Here is an 18,297-nt window from a genome sequence, read left to right as displayed (position 1 = left end):
GGCGGTTGCAGTGGAATAGATTATGAACATTAAAACTTAAAAACATAGGCATTCTTTTACTTTAGAATATTTCTAAAGTTTCTAAAAGCATTTCCAAAAATATTTTATATAAAGGTGAGTTATTTACAGTCTAAAAACTTAAAGTCAGTACCAAGTCATATATACTATCAATGCCCAAGTTAGCTCATATGTAAAATTGGAACCTGGGTTTATTCACAGATTTTTATTGTAGTTTCACTAAAACATACGCTTCATGAATGAGTATAGAAACTTTCTCATGTTTCTTATTCTTCCTCTAGTACTTTAAACAACCCACAGTACATAGTGGACACTAAGGAAATGATTTCTGAGTGAATCAATGACTCCTTATCACGTGCCTACATGGTATGCTTGCTGAAGATACAGCAATAAGCAATGTTCCATCTCTACTCTCAAAAATCTTACAGTTTAAGAGGAATAGATATACAAAAAAGGACAAGATAATGTGAAATGCATTATCATAGAGTATAATAATGCACAAAGTTCCAAAGAAGTACAGAAGGTGGGGTGATGAACTGGGAAGAAAGGTTAGTCAATTTCACAAAGCTTGGGCCTCAACAGGAGTTGAAAAGTTGTCAAGGAAATAGCAGGAGGGCATGGCCCAAAGATGGAAGACAATGGATAAGTGCATAAAAGAATGAGACAGAATGATGTGTTCAGGGCATCGTAGATAGCTCACTCACAATCAGATAAGTTATAAGAAGCAGGATAGAGTACTACACAGATTAAAACAGGAACTTGTTGAATGAATGGCACCAAGAAGAAAGCAGGTTGTGAAATTTCATAAATCAGTGAGTCATCTATTTCATTCATTTAGTTACAAATACATATTCATTGAGCATCTGCTATGGAAGGCTCAAGGCTGGACCCTGGAGACACACGGAGAATAAAACACACAACATCTTGCCTGCATGGAGTTTAACTCCTAAAAGATGGAGACAGATAAGACAATGAACAGGTAAACAAACAAACAAAAGTAAACAAGGTATGTCAGATAGTAAAATGTGTAATGATGAAGATAAACAATGATATGTAAGAATATTGAGAATTCTTCTTTAAATTGGGTCACCCAAGTCCTTCTGAAGAGGTAACATTTGAATCAACATGAATGATTTGAAAGAGCCAAGTACACGAAGATCTATAATCACACAATTCCAGGCAAAGAAAACAAGTGCAAAGTCAAAAGGTAAGATTGAACTTGCATATTCTAGAACAAAAAGAAGTCTGGCAGCGTACCTGAATTTTAGTGAGCAGAGTAAGGGAATAAAGACAGTAAATGAGTTCAGGAAGGCAGTCAGGGCCTTTTATGATGTTTGGATTTTTTTTTTCCTAAGTATCACTAAAAATCATTGAAAGGTTTTATATAGAAGACTGCACTGCGTAGAGTCAATGTAATGGGGTAATGCCAAAATCAGAGAGACCAGTTTAGTAGGTTATTTCCAGTAGCCCATAAGAGAGGCTTGGAGGGATGGAGGTCAGTGGATAGATTTAGGGCAAGGTGGTAAATGGCGGCGCCATTTCATGGGACAGATCAGTACTACTTCTGACCCTGGGCCAGTGATTATTTGCAGGATTGTCCTAGGCAGTTAGTTACAGATGGAATCTTCAGAGAGGTCAACTTTCTCATTGTTTTAACTTTTCCTCTCCCTAGCACTGAAGTTTTGGGCAATTATGCTCTCTGAGAGCACCATCTTCCCTGTGACCTGTTTTTGTCTTGGGAAGGAAATGCTGACTCTCGCATTCTTACAGAAACAATTACACTCACAGAGGCTCCATTTTTTGCATTTCTTCGGGACATGGTGTGATTGTGTGGCACAGGGTACTGCTTCCCTCAGGGTCCTGCTGGAAAGCTCAGAATACTAATTTGGAGGATTTCACAGTGACTCAACATCTCCTTTAGCCTCTTCAGGCTTCTGCCTTTTCAATACCTGCTGATCTTGGTTTGGAAAAGCACCGTGATTAGCCCCCAGTGTCTTTTTCAGGCAGAGCTATACTTAACCCTCTCATGATGCCTACCATACAATATCAGCATGATGCTCTCTCCTCCTGGCCCAGAGGAGACAGTAAATGACTATATAGCAGTGCTTTCAGCCCTTCCATTGCCATTTCTTCACTCAGGCCTCCAGAGTTCTCCCTAATATTCAGAATACCTAAGAATCCAAGTGCCGTACCATGTCCCTGGAAATCCTTCTGAAGTCCCCAAATCACTCACCATTTCTCAGAGGAAACTAAGACACCGATTCGTCTATTCTTAACATAAAATGCATACACCCCAAAATTGTAAACTGTATTATTTAATGAGTCATTACCCAATAAATAATACCCACTAACCACAGCCTTTATTGTGCTCACACAGCACTTGTATGAGTCCTGCAGAGCTTAACATACTCTGGCTTTTCATTTAATTTTTGCAGTGGAAAAAGTACGGACTCTGGTAGAACGCCCTGGATATGAATCCTGGTTTGATCAATCAACCAGCAGTATGATTCAGACAAGTTATTTAACTTTTCTGATCTTTAGTTTCCTTCTCTATAAAACTGGAACATGGATACCACTCCTGAGGACCTCTGAGTTTCAGATGAGATAATGTGTGTCCATGTCTCCAGCACCACACCTGACAGGTGACGGAGGCTCCATGATGAGCGCTCAATCATTAGGATGAATTTCTCCCTACAGTGAGGACTGCTGTTGAGCTAAGACTGCTCTCTGGAACTCTGTATCACAAGATCCCTTCCAAGCTTTTCTTTTCTTTCCTTTTTTAAATTAGTTTCAGGTGTATAAATCATCATAGTGATTAGACATTTATATACGTCACAAAGTGATCACCCCGATGAGTCCATGACCTATGTGACACTGTACATAGTTATTACAAAATTATTGACTATATTCTGGATGCTGTACTACATATACCTGTGACTATTTTTTTAAAATTACAGTTGACATTCAATATTATTTTATATTGGTTGCAGGTGTACAGCATAGTGGCTAGACATTTATGTAATTTATGAAGTGACCCACCGGCCCAGTAAGCCCAGTACCCATCTGACACTATACATAGTTTTTGCAATATTCCATGTTTCTCCAAAAATAAGACCTAGCCATACAAATTTGCAACAAATAATGACTATTTTGGAGCAAAAATGACTATAAGACCCGGTCTTATTTTACTATAAGACCTGGTATAATATAACATTAATATAATATAATATAATACAATATAATATAATATAATATAATATAATATAATATAATATAATATGATATAATACTGGGTATAATATAGTATAATATAATACCATGTATCATATAATATAATACTGGGTATCATATAATATAATATAATATAATATAATATAATATAATGCCAGGTCTTATATTAATTTTTGCTCCAAAATAGGCATTATTTGTTCCAAAATTGTGCGGCTAGGTCTTATTTTTCAGGGAAACAGGGTTATTGACTATATGCCCTGTACTGTACTTTACATTCCCATGACTCTTTTGTAAATACCCGTTTGTACTTTTTAGCCCTTTCACCGTTCTCACCCAGCCTCCCAACCCCCTCCCATCTAGTAAGCTTTCCATTTCCTACACTGTGTACCGACCACTTGAGGAAAGCATGGATTAATTCAGAGATTCACAGATATGCAGAGCATAGAGATCAGCCTTGGCTCTAGAACATGAGTATATCAAAAAACAAAAACAAAAACAAATGAGCCACTGAGATCTTCAACTCAACTGGAACTGAAGTTATGTTTGTTATTCTTCTAACGTACGTCTAACCCAACAACTTGAATTCTGAAAAATGAACCCCAGTGTCATGTCTTAAACTCTTAGCTCATGCTGCCCAAAAGAACTTTCTGCAAGGATGAAGAAAGTTCTGTCCAATACCATAGTTACTAGCCACATGCGACTTTTGAACACATGTAATGTAGTTAGTGCAACTGAAAAAGTAAACTTACTTTAATTTCATTTTAATTATTTGAAATTCAAATTGAATAGCCATGGTGGCTAGGCAACAGTCTTGGAATTTACAGCGTTACATTGTTAGGATGGAGAGGACTGCAGAGCTCTTTGAGTACAAACTCTTCATTGTGCAAATGTAGGATAACAAAACAACCAGTATTTCCTGAGCACTTTTCATATGCCAGCCTCTGTGGAAAAGACTTTTATTCTTTTCGTTATTCTCTTTTGCGATTTCTAAGGGCCTTGTGAGATAAACATCGCCAACATTTTACATTTAAGAAAATGCTCTTAGAGACACATGGATATGCTCATTTCAATTGGTGTTTGCTAGTGAGGATGGAAAGGTGTCCATCGTTTCAACTGATGTGGATCGTTCTACACAAATTTCAGCCTCATGCATGAGTCAGTTCCTGTCAAGAATTGGAGAGATGAGAATTTGGAATCAACATCATTTCAGCAGAACAAGTGAGGATTCCTCTTAATCGCCTTCCTTCTCCTGTCTCTTCTGACTTTCAGCACCAGGAAGTTTGTCTTTATACTTCATCTAGTTTCCTGGTGGCCATGCCTTCCCTCAGTATGTAACACACATTTTAGTGCTAGCTTAAGCAGGCCATAATCAGGTAGTACAATTGCTTCAGAAATATGCTGATGATGCATGGAAAATTATTACAATTTCTTATGCATTAGTCAAGCCCATTAGTCGTACCACAACTTCCATAAGCAAGGAAAATTGAATGCTGACACTTCTGTCCGACAAGTTAGAAAGTTCCTTTCCATTTATTCTTGCATTAACGCTTAGCAATTCAAACTTAAATGATTGCACTGTGCAGTGTACTATTATCTGTTACCTCTCTCTTCTGACACCTGCCCCCATCTTCATTGTCTCCAATCACAGTTTTAATGATAGCAGTCTCCTCATGCTCATTATCCTGGCATTTCAGACCTTCTCCCTCTCAGGTTGCAGGTGGCAGACTGTCAAACTTTCTGGCCTCCATATTCATGTCAGCCAATTCCTGTAATGAATCTCTTCCTTTAGATCCAACCGGTTCTGTTTCTCTGGGGAACCCTGGCTAAGGCAATGAGGTTGCATTAGAAATGAAGTAGACTTCTCTGGACTGTCAAGAAGCCACCTCTAGTCCATCATCCCATGTGGATGGATGGGCAGAGAGGACCTCGGATGGAAGACCAAGAGGATGAGTCGCAGGGTCATTTTTTTTCCTCCCAGAGGACAGCTTTAGGCTCCACTGCAGTGAAGAAAGGAGGATCATTGCCCAACAGGTTAAAATGAACACGTTTTAGCACCACAAACACACACTCAGAAACGAAAGATACATTCCAAGTCTGACAAGGGCAGTTCATTCACACTAAACAGAGAGAGAGGCTCTAACAGAGGGAAAGGATTAGTGGGGCTGAAACAAAAACTATAAGCCCTGTTCCTGGAAAGGAAACACCCAAGACGATCATGGACATGGCAGGAGAGGTGCTGAAAATCAGGGAGTGGAGATGTTGCAGCTGCTCTGAGAAGCAAGTGACAGTCTTTGTAACTGGAAATAGGAGAGGATTGAGAGCAAAGGGTTAGGAACAAGGTTGGAAGTTAGAGCTACAGGAAAGAAGAGACACGTTTCCTTCTCACAACCACTGCTGACTTAATGAAAGGCGGTCCAATAACTGTCAGTACGTAATGAGTACAGGACAGCAGAGACAAACATCCTTCAATGCACAGCCTGTAGGGATGTGTGGTCTTCCTGGAACCCCGGGGCCTGCTAAGTGAATAGCCCTGACACATTCTCACTGTCCTATTCATAAAAGGCCCATGAAACCTAAAAGGGCCTACAAAGCTGGCGCCTGAATTCCTCCAGATAGTTCTACACGAGGACTCGTGAACATTATTCTGTTCACATGTTGCCACTTTCCACAGTATGTTAGGGCGGCCCAGGCGACCATGTCAGGGCTTAAGAGAACCCAGCTCTCATAAAGAAGAGATTATATAAGACTAAGATAATTCTTACCAGAGCGAGGTAAAATCTGTCTGCATGAATGTGTAGCAAGGCATTTCTCAACAGGCTTTACTATGAAACACTGAGAAGGGCCAGGTTGGAAGGACCATCTCAGCCATATTCTGATGAGATTTTTCTGATGAGTTATTCACACCAATCCCCTTTCATAAATTGGTTGCCAGAGTCTGATATTTTCAAATCAAATTAGGTCTCTGAAATCTGTTTTATGTTGATTGTCTTAATAGCCACCTTGAATCGTTTTCTGATCTGGAAATGGAAATCATAAAGACTTAGATCCGCTCTGCATATCCTGCCTGGAATATTCATTTGAATTAAGATTTGTACACCTCTCCTTTTGACAAAGTACTTAAGGCTTCTACACAGGGTGAGTATCTGCTGTCCTTCATGTTCGTGTTCTCAAGATTTATCTCTGCACACCAGGAGAGTTAATTTCTGGACACAAGGAACTCAGGGATTTAGTTTTTAAAACATTGTTGACTACATTGGGTCAGTGGAGAAGCTATTTCCAATTTGCCTGAGGAATAAATGAGATTAAGTAGAAGGAAAGGTCTGACGCTGCCAGTGGCTACAGACACTTAAACAGCTCTTCTCTGGAAATGGGGCCACGTGAGCTGGAAATACAGAAAGGGGCAATTTCACATTCACGCAGAAAGGTCTAAGCGTAGTACACATAGTCACGAGCAAGGGCTCTGAAACTGCCATTGATTAGCAATGGGCAAATTATGTAATTCCTCTGGCCTCTATTTCTTCATTTGTCCTTAGGTAAAGGAAGCTCTAAGTATTCTTATGGGGATAAAAAGCATGTAAAATATTTAACTAGAAATTGGCACTACCATAATAAACACTAAGTATTTGATTTATCATTTGTATTATTATTGTTATATGGGACTCCCTAAAAATATCTGCTTAAAACAGTGTGGAGCCATTCAAGGTCTTGTCACCAGCCAACATCTTCATTCCATGGCTGCAGTCCTGATTCTGTTCCTACGTGTTTTCCCATTTTTTTCTGTAGTATATTTAACAGGAAAAATACACTATATACTAAGACTATTATCTATAAGCCTATATATGCTAAGACTCAGGATTTAAACTTTCACGAGATGCTGTCCCAGTTTATTCATGTAGTGCATTTACAGATAACGTTTTAGAATGGAGTATGTGCATGTCACTATGCAAACATTTGCGGGTGACAAAGACAGACAGAAATGGATCCAACTTCCAAGATTTTATAGGCTAGATTGAGAACAGTAAATAAACAAGAGAAAAAAAACTCATCCTAAGGCAAGCCATACCCAGTGCCAGATGAGCGGAAAGGACTTCGTATGCAGCCAAGTCCAGGGCTCCAGCTGGACGACGCACTCCAAGGCTGGTAGATGGTGCAAAGCAAAGCGATGGGTCAAGTGCAGGCCCATAGCCGACTGTAGGGGAAGAGGCAACCACGTGAAAATTAGCACAGCACGCCGGTAGGTTAGCTTTACATTGTAACAAATGAAATCAATTTCAATTTCATACTTTCCTTTAGCGACTGAGACATGATATATTTTTATTATTTGAACATATATAATATCTGAATTAAACTCTTTGCCTGTGGAAGTCTGGGTTACCTTAGGGAACGTTTTCTAGTGATGCTCTTTTCCCTGTACATGGGCCATACAGTCCTATTTAGCTTCATTTCTCATGATAGGAACTTTTGTTTAAAATTGGACATTTAAAAAAGATAATGCGGCAACTCTGTAAACCAGACATGCCTTCCAACAATTGTTGTTTCTTCTTGTTTTTATTTCTGATGTTTGTTTAGTGTTTGTTCTTTCTTGCGTGTAGCCTCTGAAGTCTTGACTCAGTTCGCTGCGACAGAGATTTCCTTTTATGTCTTGGACCAATAAATCTAATGATCCTTGCTGAGAGGCTCTGCATACGTTGAGACATGTCTTCAAAGCTCCCACCGACAGTTTCCATCTCTGCTTTAGTCTTTACTTCCGGCTCATGCAAAGCCTCCAGGTCAGCCGGAAGTAAGAGATTGGGGCCTTCTCACATCTTTCCTGGGCATGTGCACAGCCCTTCACATACATGTGAACTTCCAGCTTCTCAGGAATATGTCCAAGATTTTCAAGGCCCCTGTGGACATCCCATCCTCCAGGTTTTCCTTTTGAGTGTTCCAGTCAGCCTTTTGTTGGTCCCAACTGGTATGGCTGCCTCAAGCATCTGCAATGTAAAATTCTCACTGATTGTTTTCAATACGTGTCCTAAGGATAACATTGATTTGCACAGAGCAAATAAAGACATATTCTGAAAATGGGTATGAGTTGTCAGTCTGGTTAAATATTGATAGTTCTCTGGGGATCAGGCTTTTGGGTGAGCTTCAATTCTGTTCGGCTCGGCTCCCAACAGTGGTTGACAAGCCGCTGGTTTTCACAGCTCTTGTAGTTATGAGGTTGTTAGGATTCAAGGCTGTCACAGAGGTAGAGAAAGAGGGAGGAAAGGGGCAACTTAAGGTGCCCAAAAGCTCACTATTCTTATGGAAACCCAGCTGCTTTTCTTGAACACACACTCTTTGGATGGTTGCAAATGTTAGGTTAATTTTCAGAGTTATGAAAAAATTGATTTGACATTTTTGGGGCAGTGTTCTATTTACGTGTAGGAAGGAGCACATTTTTTGGAGGTCTTCACTCTGCCATTATAGACATGTCCCCAACTCTTGTATATTATATTTATACAACATAGATATGATTATGTGTTATTGTTTTAATGTCACAATATATTTTCCATTCACTATTTATGGAAACTTACGTTATTTCCACATTTTTGTTAGTACAAGTAATGCTAAGATACTCATGCCCGTCAGACCAAATTCTGTCTTATCCCTTGAAGGTGTCTTGCCCATCTCTGCCCTTGTCCTTTTGACCCAGCTACCGGGAAAGCCCTCCGACTTTGTCTTTCACATGCTGCAACCTCTCTCTGCTTTATGACCCAGCCCAATTATTGCACACAGAGTTAGCGGGTGCCCTTTCACAGCACTTGACTTCTATTTCTAATAGAGATTATCTCATGGTATTGTAACAACTGTGTGCATGCTGACATCCTACCTCAGCTCTGGGGTCCGTCCTTGAGACAGAGACATTTTCTGATTTATTCTTTATTCAGAGTCCTTAAGAATATTAACTTGCTGTGCTCTATTATCCTGTTATTCAAAGACAGTTCCCCAAAATTTCAACTTTGTCTTTTAAGAATTTATTTATGGGGGGCACCCCCCCATTCAGGACCCCCACCTGCTCAGGAGCTACAACCTCTTCTCCTGCCTCTAATAAACTATCCTCTTTTAAAAAAAGAAAAAAAGGAAAAAAAAAGAATTTATTTATGATGTGTATTCTAGGCATTGTATCTTTAAGCCAGTTTATTGCCCAAGTGTGACCAATAAATCTGGATACTCCAAGACTGTTCTCTCTAGTTCCCTAAAATTCCCTTAGTGTATTCTTAGCCTGTACCAGTTTTACTTTGGCTCTATTTCAGTTCCTAATCTCAGTATTTCACTCCCTTTCATATCACCATTTACAGGGTACCTGAGGTGTTTACTGTCCTGTACCATGATCTAAAGTCTATATTCAGTGCCCAATCCCATCCTGCTCTCTCTGACACCCATCCCCTGTGCCTTTTCCTGGCTTCCTACAGGAGACTGGAACATTCCACAGTACAGCATTAATTCAACGGCATGCTAGAGGGAGGAGGAGTTCAACAGGTCAGCAAGTCATAGGCATAGAATTGCAGCCCCTAGGGAAGGACATCGCATCTAACTATATACCGTGTTTCCCCGAAAATAAGACCTAGCCAGACCATCAGTTCTAATGCATCTTTTGGAGCAAAAATTAATATAAGACCCGGTCTTATTTTACTATACTATAAGACCGGCTCTTATATAATATCAGACTGGGTCTTATATCAATTTTTGCTTTAAAAGATGCATTAGAGCTGATTGTCCGAAGGTCTTATTTTCAGGGAAACACGGTAGTACATCAGATCTTTTCCAGCTCTGGACCAGGTGTGGCGAATCAAAGGATGCCCGGGTAACAGGCTAGGGACAATTTTAGAAGTGCGGGGGGGGTGGGGGTGTCAGAGATGTCCTAGAAACTTTGTCTAAAATAGAGCATGAAAAGAATAAGAGGATTCATTCCGAAGATGGGGCGGGGCAGCATCAAGGACGCTGACAAGTTTCTGATGGGCTGTCACTCCGGCCACGGCACAACGACGTCAACGTCTCTGCAGCTCAGGCGGGACTCCTCATCAGCCTGCAGAATCCTGCGGGAGAAAAACTTCCAGGCACAAGGGGCTTGGAAGTTGTTTCATAGGTTTATTCAGAGTGTGACTGCTACCTAGTGACAATGAAGAATCACTGTGACCTTCTGCCATCAGACATAAAACAATCACTGCAATTTCGAAACCCTTCGAGTTTGAGTTGATACAGGCTATTTGGACCCTGACCATTTGACTTCTCCCAGGTTCCAACACAGCCGGCGGTGACTATCTGCGCTGTCTCTGCACTGAATTCATTTACTCGTTCATCTGTCTTTATATAATAAACGCTACTTGTCAGACAAAATGTAGGAGAGGAGGACATCGTCTGCTGATTTGCTGCAGAGACAGACAGAAAAGATTGCAAGTGCGCCGTGTTGTCACTTGGCAGTTTCAAACGCTTCACTGCATTTATTCACAACAGAAAGAACTGAACACATCCAACAAAAAGGTGCCTGTCCTTGGATTGCTGGTTTTGTGATGCTCTATTACAAAACTTGCTTTGAAATAGTGCCCATCTATTTTTTTTCGTGATGTTCATTGCAGTTTGGACATAATGTTCTTTTTTTGTATGTTAATTACCACATCGGGCTTGTCAGTCCTCTTATGTGTGAAGGACAGGTCTGAGGCTAAATAAATATTTTGAAAACAAGAGGAACAGACAGCCTGCTAGAGTAAAGATGGTCCTTGTAACTATTTTATCTGGGAAGAATGAGGAAATATAAGGCCTTTGAAGTGATGACACCATTGCTAATCTTTTTTTTTCCCCCTTGGTCTCCACCCCTTCTGACTTAGATGGTGAGATGGCATGAGAAGTGTTATTTGTAGGTCTTATTTTAAACTGCCTTTTCCCTGTTATTAACTCAATTAAAAAATATTTGAGGGGGGGAAAAGGAGCTTTTCTGAGAAAGCAGGTTTTCGATAACGTGAGGTCAATTTTGCGAGGTTCGTGTACAATGACTAGAAAATCAATTGCATTGCAATCATTGATTGAATTTGGTTATTATAAGCAAAAGCAGTAGACGTTTCTGAGACCTTTTACTTAAGTGAGAGATTATTGGAAAATAGATCTATTCAACTCCTAGACCCCAAACAACCATTTCATCCTAAATGTGATTGAATTTCTCTAAGAATCCTGTCACATGACAAAGCAAATCTCTGTGTATTCAGTGAACGAGTGACGCCCTCTTGGGAATGCTCCAGGGAACCGAAGTTTACCCTAAATACCAGAACTTTTGTTTCTGAAAGATTTTTAAAGGAGAAAACTTTAATTTACATGTTCTGAGTTAAATATTTTCAGAATTTTGATACCTCTATTTTTTCATAGTGAATTCTGTTGAGATCCAGTCCCATGGCTTGTATTATGCGGGGTGATAAAAAAGAATTTTAAGGTCCAATAAGTTTGGGCAATTCTGGGTTAAACAATGCAAAAATGCAAAAGTTTATTTATCACCATACCTGTTAGTTTACATTCTCATACACAGTATGAATCATATATAAAGTCTTACAAAAAATGTAGTAGTTCAAAACCATATCTTGTCATAAGACAATGCGTTTTTGTGGGATGGATATGTCATGAAATATGCTTGTGGCATTTCTTTATTATACCCTTTCCTGTCTTTAAAATAAACGACACTGAATATTTCTCTTGGTGACCAGTATATTTCTGCTGATCAATATAATTTTGAGTTGTATCATGATGGATAACCTCAGATGCTATTGAGGAATATGGAGTGATTTCTCCCTCCATTGAATGCCAGGTAGTGACGTGTGCGTGTGTGTGTGTGTGTGTGTGTGTGTGTGTGTAGCAGTGTAGTTCTTTTGTATGCTTATAAAAAATAAAATTCCACTCACTAGTAGCTATACGTCATGTACATGACCCTGTTGCGACATTTCTGTCCCTTGGGGCAGTTGTCTGGGAGTGTGCCTATAGCAATGCCTTTGACATCTATTTGGTTCTTCAATCGTTGTACATTAGGAAATCAAATAAAGACTAATTTGGGAAAACAGCACAGAGGAAAAGGACAAGCAGGGATGTTTGGAATCAATTAGAATCACGCAGACCTGACTTCAAAATCTGGCTCTGCATCTTACCAGCTGTGAAACTCAGAACAACGTGTGACCAACGCAAGCTTATTTTTGCAACTACACAATGAAACCAGTGGCATCTGTGGAAGAGGAAAGGCTATTTTTCTTCCTAACTGTCTGCCTACCGCCCCTGCCCCGGTCCCCCACCACTCATAAGGGGAGTCTCTCATCAGATGGCTCAAAGTCTGGAGTATAATTATGCCCCTTTTACTAATACTAAGTAGACATATCCAATGCGGGGTAAGTGGTCACACGTACAGGCTTGAGGGTCCTACTGGAGGACAGCCAGCTTCATCTCCCTCTTCTTTCCTTATTCCGTTAGGGGTGAAAGGATGACAAAATGTGGATTTTAGACCTGGAGGAAGGAGACGAGTACAACTGTCTCAGAGAGCCCATGTGGGCACTGACACACTGATAACGAAGTAGTATAGTTTTCATTTTCATTCTGCCATCCTTTGCCATGCTTTTAAAGAGTTCAATTTTATATCTCTAAGAGAAGGAGAGATGCTCTGTAGGGCTGTATTTGCCCTAAATTTTGGTCACATTTCCATCAAATGCCACAAATACATTTAAATACACCTGCTTCACTCTACCTCACAGTATAATAGGAAGTTTAAATGAAAAGATGCTAACGTTGTTGTTTTTCCACAAAAAAGATCTCTTTTTTTTATTATAACTGAAGTATGAATGAATGAACTTAAATCAGTTTCCAAAGATCTCTTCTATAAATAAAGTGCACGTGCTTTTGCGAGGATGTCACACATCACAGCTATGTTCCGGATCAAACACCTGGCTAAACAAGCATTGTCACACTCTACACTAGCCACTTGGTATCTAAGAACTATTTAGCTAAATTGTAATAAATATAATAACATAAAAAGGAAAATGATTTTTTCTTGAGCACGGCATTTAATATGCTCTATTACAAATGACAGCCTCATAAAAGGACTGCCCCCTGTGAGATCACTCCAATTTAAATTTAAATATGGAACCACAGACTACTTTCGGGCGTGTTCTTAAATAGGCTTAATTGATTCACTTATTAGCCACATGTAGGAGAATGCTTCCGCCCTCTTTAACCTATCTTGTTGAGGGCTTAAATGGCAATCTATTTGTTCTGAAAAAATATCATCTTCTGGGCCACAGGTAAAAATAAATACGCCACTGGCATTGTATGGTTTAGTCTGATCCATGTATTTGGTGAATAAATGCTGATGTTGAGAAGTGCTTTACTCTCCTTACCCCAGTATCTTGATAAAGACTGGATTTGAATTTTTAAAAGGAGAAAACTGAGTAAAAAGATTGAGATGAGAGTTAAAAAAAAAAAAAAAAAAGATTTCTTTTGGCCAGGGAAATAGAAATGACAGTATCTTTTTTTTTTTTTTTCTACATCTAGTATTGCCTTTGGTAAGTCTGACCTTTTTGGGTAGGCATTAAAATTTTCTTACAGAATACACTGGAAGAACAAGCTCTTCCTCGTGTCCAGAAAAATGAGAAAATCTAAATTTAACTCCAGAAAAGCAAACCTCACAGCGTTACATTAGTACATTTCTGATTCATGTCAATTACCTATTTGGAAAATTACATTTGAATGTTTTTTTTTTAAAGACATTCTTTTATGACCTTAAACAATAATAGCACTAAGTAATTTGAGATGAAAATCATGTGTTATTCATAAAGGAAAAGTAATACTCCTTTAAATTTGCACTTTGCCGTTCCATTTATAAAGCTCATCCACAAGTGACCTTTCATCCAACCTCTGTTATAGCCTTGTGTGGATAAGTTTTAATAAACGTGAGGTAATTGAATGCTGAGAGACTAAGGAACTTTCCCAGAGTCATCAGCTATTCAGCAGCATGGATATGTATACAGATGGGCCTAGACCCCTAATTCTCAATTCCTTTCACTTCCTTTTTGAAATTTAACAACAGGCTCTCCTGGATCACTTCTGTCATCATATTAATACGCTTCTGAAAGGTACATTTCTCCGCTTTTCTTAAATTCAAAACCCTTCAAAATAATGTTAATACTCGTCCTCCTGCTTATCCCCTCACATTACCTACTCCTCCCACTTCTCAGCTTTTCCATCCTCTGTACCACTGTAACAGCTTTCAGCAATTTCACTAAAAATTACATCATGCCAAAGATAATGATCAATTTTCAGTCATACTTATGTGACTTCTCAGTAGCCTATGCCTGCGTTGGTCTCTCCTTTGTGAAATATGCTCTTACCTAGATGTCAGTAAAAGTGTCTTCCACTGATTTTCCCTCTGTCCCAGTGTATATTTCTTCTCGACCACCTTTGATACATCTTCCTTCTCTTCCACTTTAAATATTGGGGTGACCCAAGAATATTTTCCCTGCCCACATGTTTTCTCTCTTCTGTATTTATACCCTCTCCTAGGTGATCTTATTCAACCCCAGGCACTAAGTTCCTCCAGCCCAAAGCTCTTTCTTAAGATCCATGCTCTGATAGTCCACTGCCTACTCAACATCTACACGTAGATGCAGAATAATCATCTTTGTCCCAATATGGCTGAAACAGTGACAATGTTTCTACAGTTCCCTAAATCTGCTTTTCCTGGCTCATCTAGCCCCACTTCCAATCCCATTTTAGCATTCTCCATCTCTTCCACCCAGTTGCTCAAGCCCAAAACTTCACTTTCATCTTTCACTTTCTTGCACAGCCCAAATTCAAGCTAACATTAAGCCCTGTTGCTACTATCTCCAAACTATATCTTAAATATGACCGTTTCTCACCATCTCCACTTCTACTAGACCAACACAAACGACCACCATACCTCCCTGGACTATGTGGTTGCCTGTTTTTCCCCCGACAGTCCCTTTTTTCATGGCAGCCATAGTAATTTTTCAAAGAACAAATCTGGTCTGGTTCTTCCTGTTTAAAACTCTGAAATAGCTGCTCACTGATCTTAGAATATAACACAATTCTGTCCTGGCAAGGTGTTTCTTGATCATTCTGTCCCCTATCTCCCTTTCTTAAATCATCCCGTCCACTTTTCTTCCTTTGTTCACTCTACATTATTCTATTTTATCTTCCACATGGCACTCTTGTTCCCTCAAATGTATCTTAACTATTGGTTTATTTGTTTATTGTCTATAAATTCCCACTTGAATGTAAATTCCATAAGCATATTTCCTTCTTATTCCCTGATGTATCCCATTAGTCACTGACACTTAGGATGCATTAGTTAAATATGTGTTTGCTGCCTATCTTCTGTTTTCTCACTTTTTATAGAAGTGTAGAGAAACAAACTATTTTACTTTCCTCTGAACACTACTATAAGAAGATAATAACTCATCATTCCAATAAATTAAAATCTACACCCAACATTGCTGTGAGGACATCAGGGATTGAAACGATCTGTAGCAATTAGGAAAGTATACATTTCATGCAAAGGAGATGGCGCCTATTGAGCACTGGCCAAGAGGTACCCTGAAAGAAGGTGAGCCCAATGTCACAATATGTTCGATTTTTTTTTAGGAAGCGCCAAATTCGGATTTTTAAATGATATCTCTAGATTTATAAATATTCGTAATTACCTCCAATAAACAAACAAACAAACAAAACCCTATGTATGAGGACCAAACGTAACCCATTTGCAGAACGGTTTCAGTTTGCAGCCTCCCTCATTTTGTAGCCTTTACTCTAGGATGTTTTCATGAGCAAGGAAAAAAAGCGCAAAGCAACTAGGTTGAGTGTCATGGCTGATAACGATAAGGACAGTGAAATTGTAGGCAACTCAGGGAAGCTTCACCAGTGTCAGAGTTTTACCCCTAAATGAGGCCTGACTCAGCATTTTGGAGTTGGGCCAGTCGAGGCCTGAAGCCACAACCTTTACAGGTAACGTTTTACCGAACAGATGCATTCTGTATTCCTGCGGGACGCTGGCTTCTGTGGTCCATGAAAGCAAAAATCACTGAGAAATAAGAGGAGGGTAAAAATAGCCAGAGGCTTTCAGGGGTGGAGGTGGGGGCTGCCTGCACAGAAACCAAAATTCCTCACCTACACTTTGAGGGGACCAGGACACTTATCTAATTTAGCCTCACATTTCCCTTCAGCTCCCATATTCTGTGACAAAAATGATGCTGGAAACTTATCTTGAGAAATGTTTAAAATCACATTTATAAAAAACCGAGTATATATATATAAATCTCCTCCTCCATTTAGATTACCTACAAAGTAGGTAATTGTTTCAATTAAGTTACATTCAATCTAAATAAGCAGACATTTTCTGTTGCCTTCTTGTGGGCTACACACAGTGTTTGTTGCTGTAAAATAAAAAACCAAACAACTGTTGAATTAAATAGTACATAGGTTTTGACCTCAATCAGGAAAATGCATTCTCTACCCCTTTTCTCCCAAATCACTTGGGATCACTCCCTCATCTTAAAGCCCTTCAGGGGAGCGTCTGAGAGAATCACTGGCAATTCACAAAGTCTTCTATATACATGTAGTGTTAATCGATGTATTATGCTCCTTTTATATTTCTGTTACCTCAACTATAAACTTCAGGAAGGGAAGAACTGAATTCCACACTTCTCTTTTATATTTCCAGCACATAGCATGGGTTGGGCCTCCAGGATTTTCTCAATTATCCCATATTGGCCCTTAAAATTTTTGTGTCATTTAAGGACAGTTGACACTGGTGTTTGCCCAGGAAAAGGGACTAAATGGACAATTAGTTGAGCTTCACTTTTTTTTTGGGGGGGAGGGTCATTATTCCTCCTATGGTTGGAAGAAGAAAGGTCACACTTCTCTATGGAAAGATCTATTTTATTTAGCAGGGTGGCTGTTTTCAGAATTTCAGTAGAAATTCCCAAAGAAGTTGTGTCTTCTAAGGTGTAAACTCCACAGAAAATGGTGGTAGATTCTGTAGTCGGGGAGTTGTAGGGAGTCATGACTTCTCTTAAGGCTGAGATTTAAAAGAACCACAGTTGTATGTGATGGACCTCTTTCCAACCTGAACACTGATAATGAATTCCACCATTAGAGAGAACTAATCTGCTTTCAAAGTTAAGTAAGATCCAACTTCTCACTTGGTGAAAATGGCAGGACGTGCCTCAGAGCTGGCAAGAATCACCCCTCTATTCAGAAGAGGCAGAAAGAAAAGTGTCAGGAAACAACATGCTTGGAACTCAATGTAGGCTCCACTCACACTGGGTTTTAGCCAGTGACAATCTGTGAATTATCAAAGCTCTTAATTAATGCATTTAACACCTCTATTAGGCAAATTCGTCTTTTTAATCCCATTTATACAGGGACAGAGAGATATCGAATGGCTCAAGAGTCATAGAAGCTGAGGAAAACAGGCTCAGAGAGAAGTGAGTCTTACCTAGATCATTTGCAAGGAAAAACATGACATCTACTCTCACAGAATCTATAAACAACTCCTCTGCTGTGCTGGTCAGTGTCTTTTCTGCTTGGGCTCCTGAAGAATGAATGGCAGCTGGTAGAATAGACCTGGAATCAATGAGAAAGAAGACTTTGTAACTCTTTGAGGATCGACAGAAAAGAAGGATCCAGAAATCTTGGATGATGACCTCAGCAGAACTTAGTTTTATTTTGGTACCTGCAAAGGAAGGAGACTTATGCCCTTGGATTGTTTCCTTAAACGTCACGCATTATCCCATTTGATTCTACCCTCTCAACACCCTCTGACATAGATCTACTAACCACACTTTACAAATAAGTAAGCTATCGCTCAGAGAGGTTAAATAAATAGCTGAAGCTCTGAAGTAACAATATTGTGATCTGAGAAGACCCCAGAGTCCATCCGCTTTGCATGACACTGTTTGGCTTCCACATAGCAATTAATAAGCTGAATCACCTCGGAAAAGTTACCTTATCCCTTTGGATCTCTATAAAAATGAAGGAGCTGGC

The sequence above is a fragment of the Rhinolophus ferrumequinum genome, chromosome 13 (genome assembly GCF_004115265.2).
Source record: "Rhinolophus ferrumequinum isolate MPI-CBG mRhiFer1 chromosome 13, mRhiFer1_v1.p, whole genome shotgun sequence".
Classification (NCBI taxonomy): Eukaryota; Metazoa; Chordata; class Mammalia; order Chiroptera; family Rhinolophidae; genus Rhinolophus; species Rhinolophus ferrumequinum.
The sequence above is the reverse complement of the archived record's forward strand: the minus strand, read 5'-3'. Positions refer to the sequence as shown.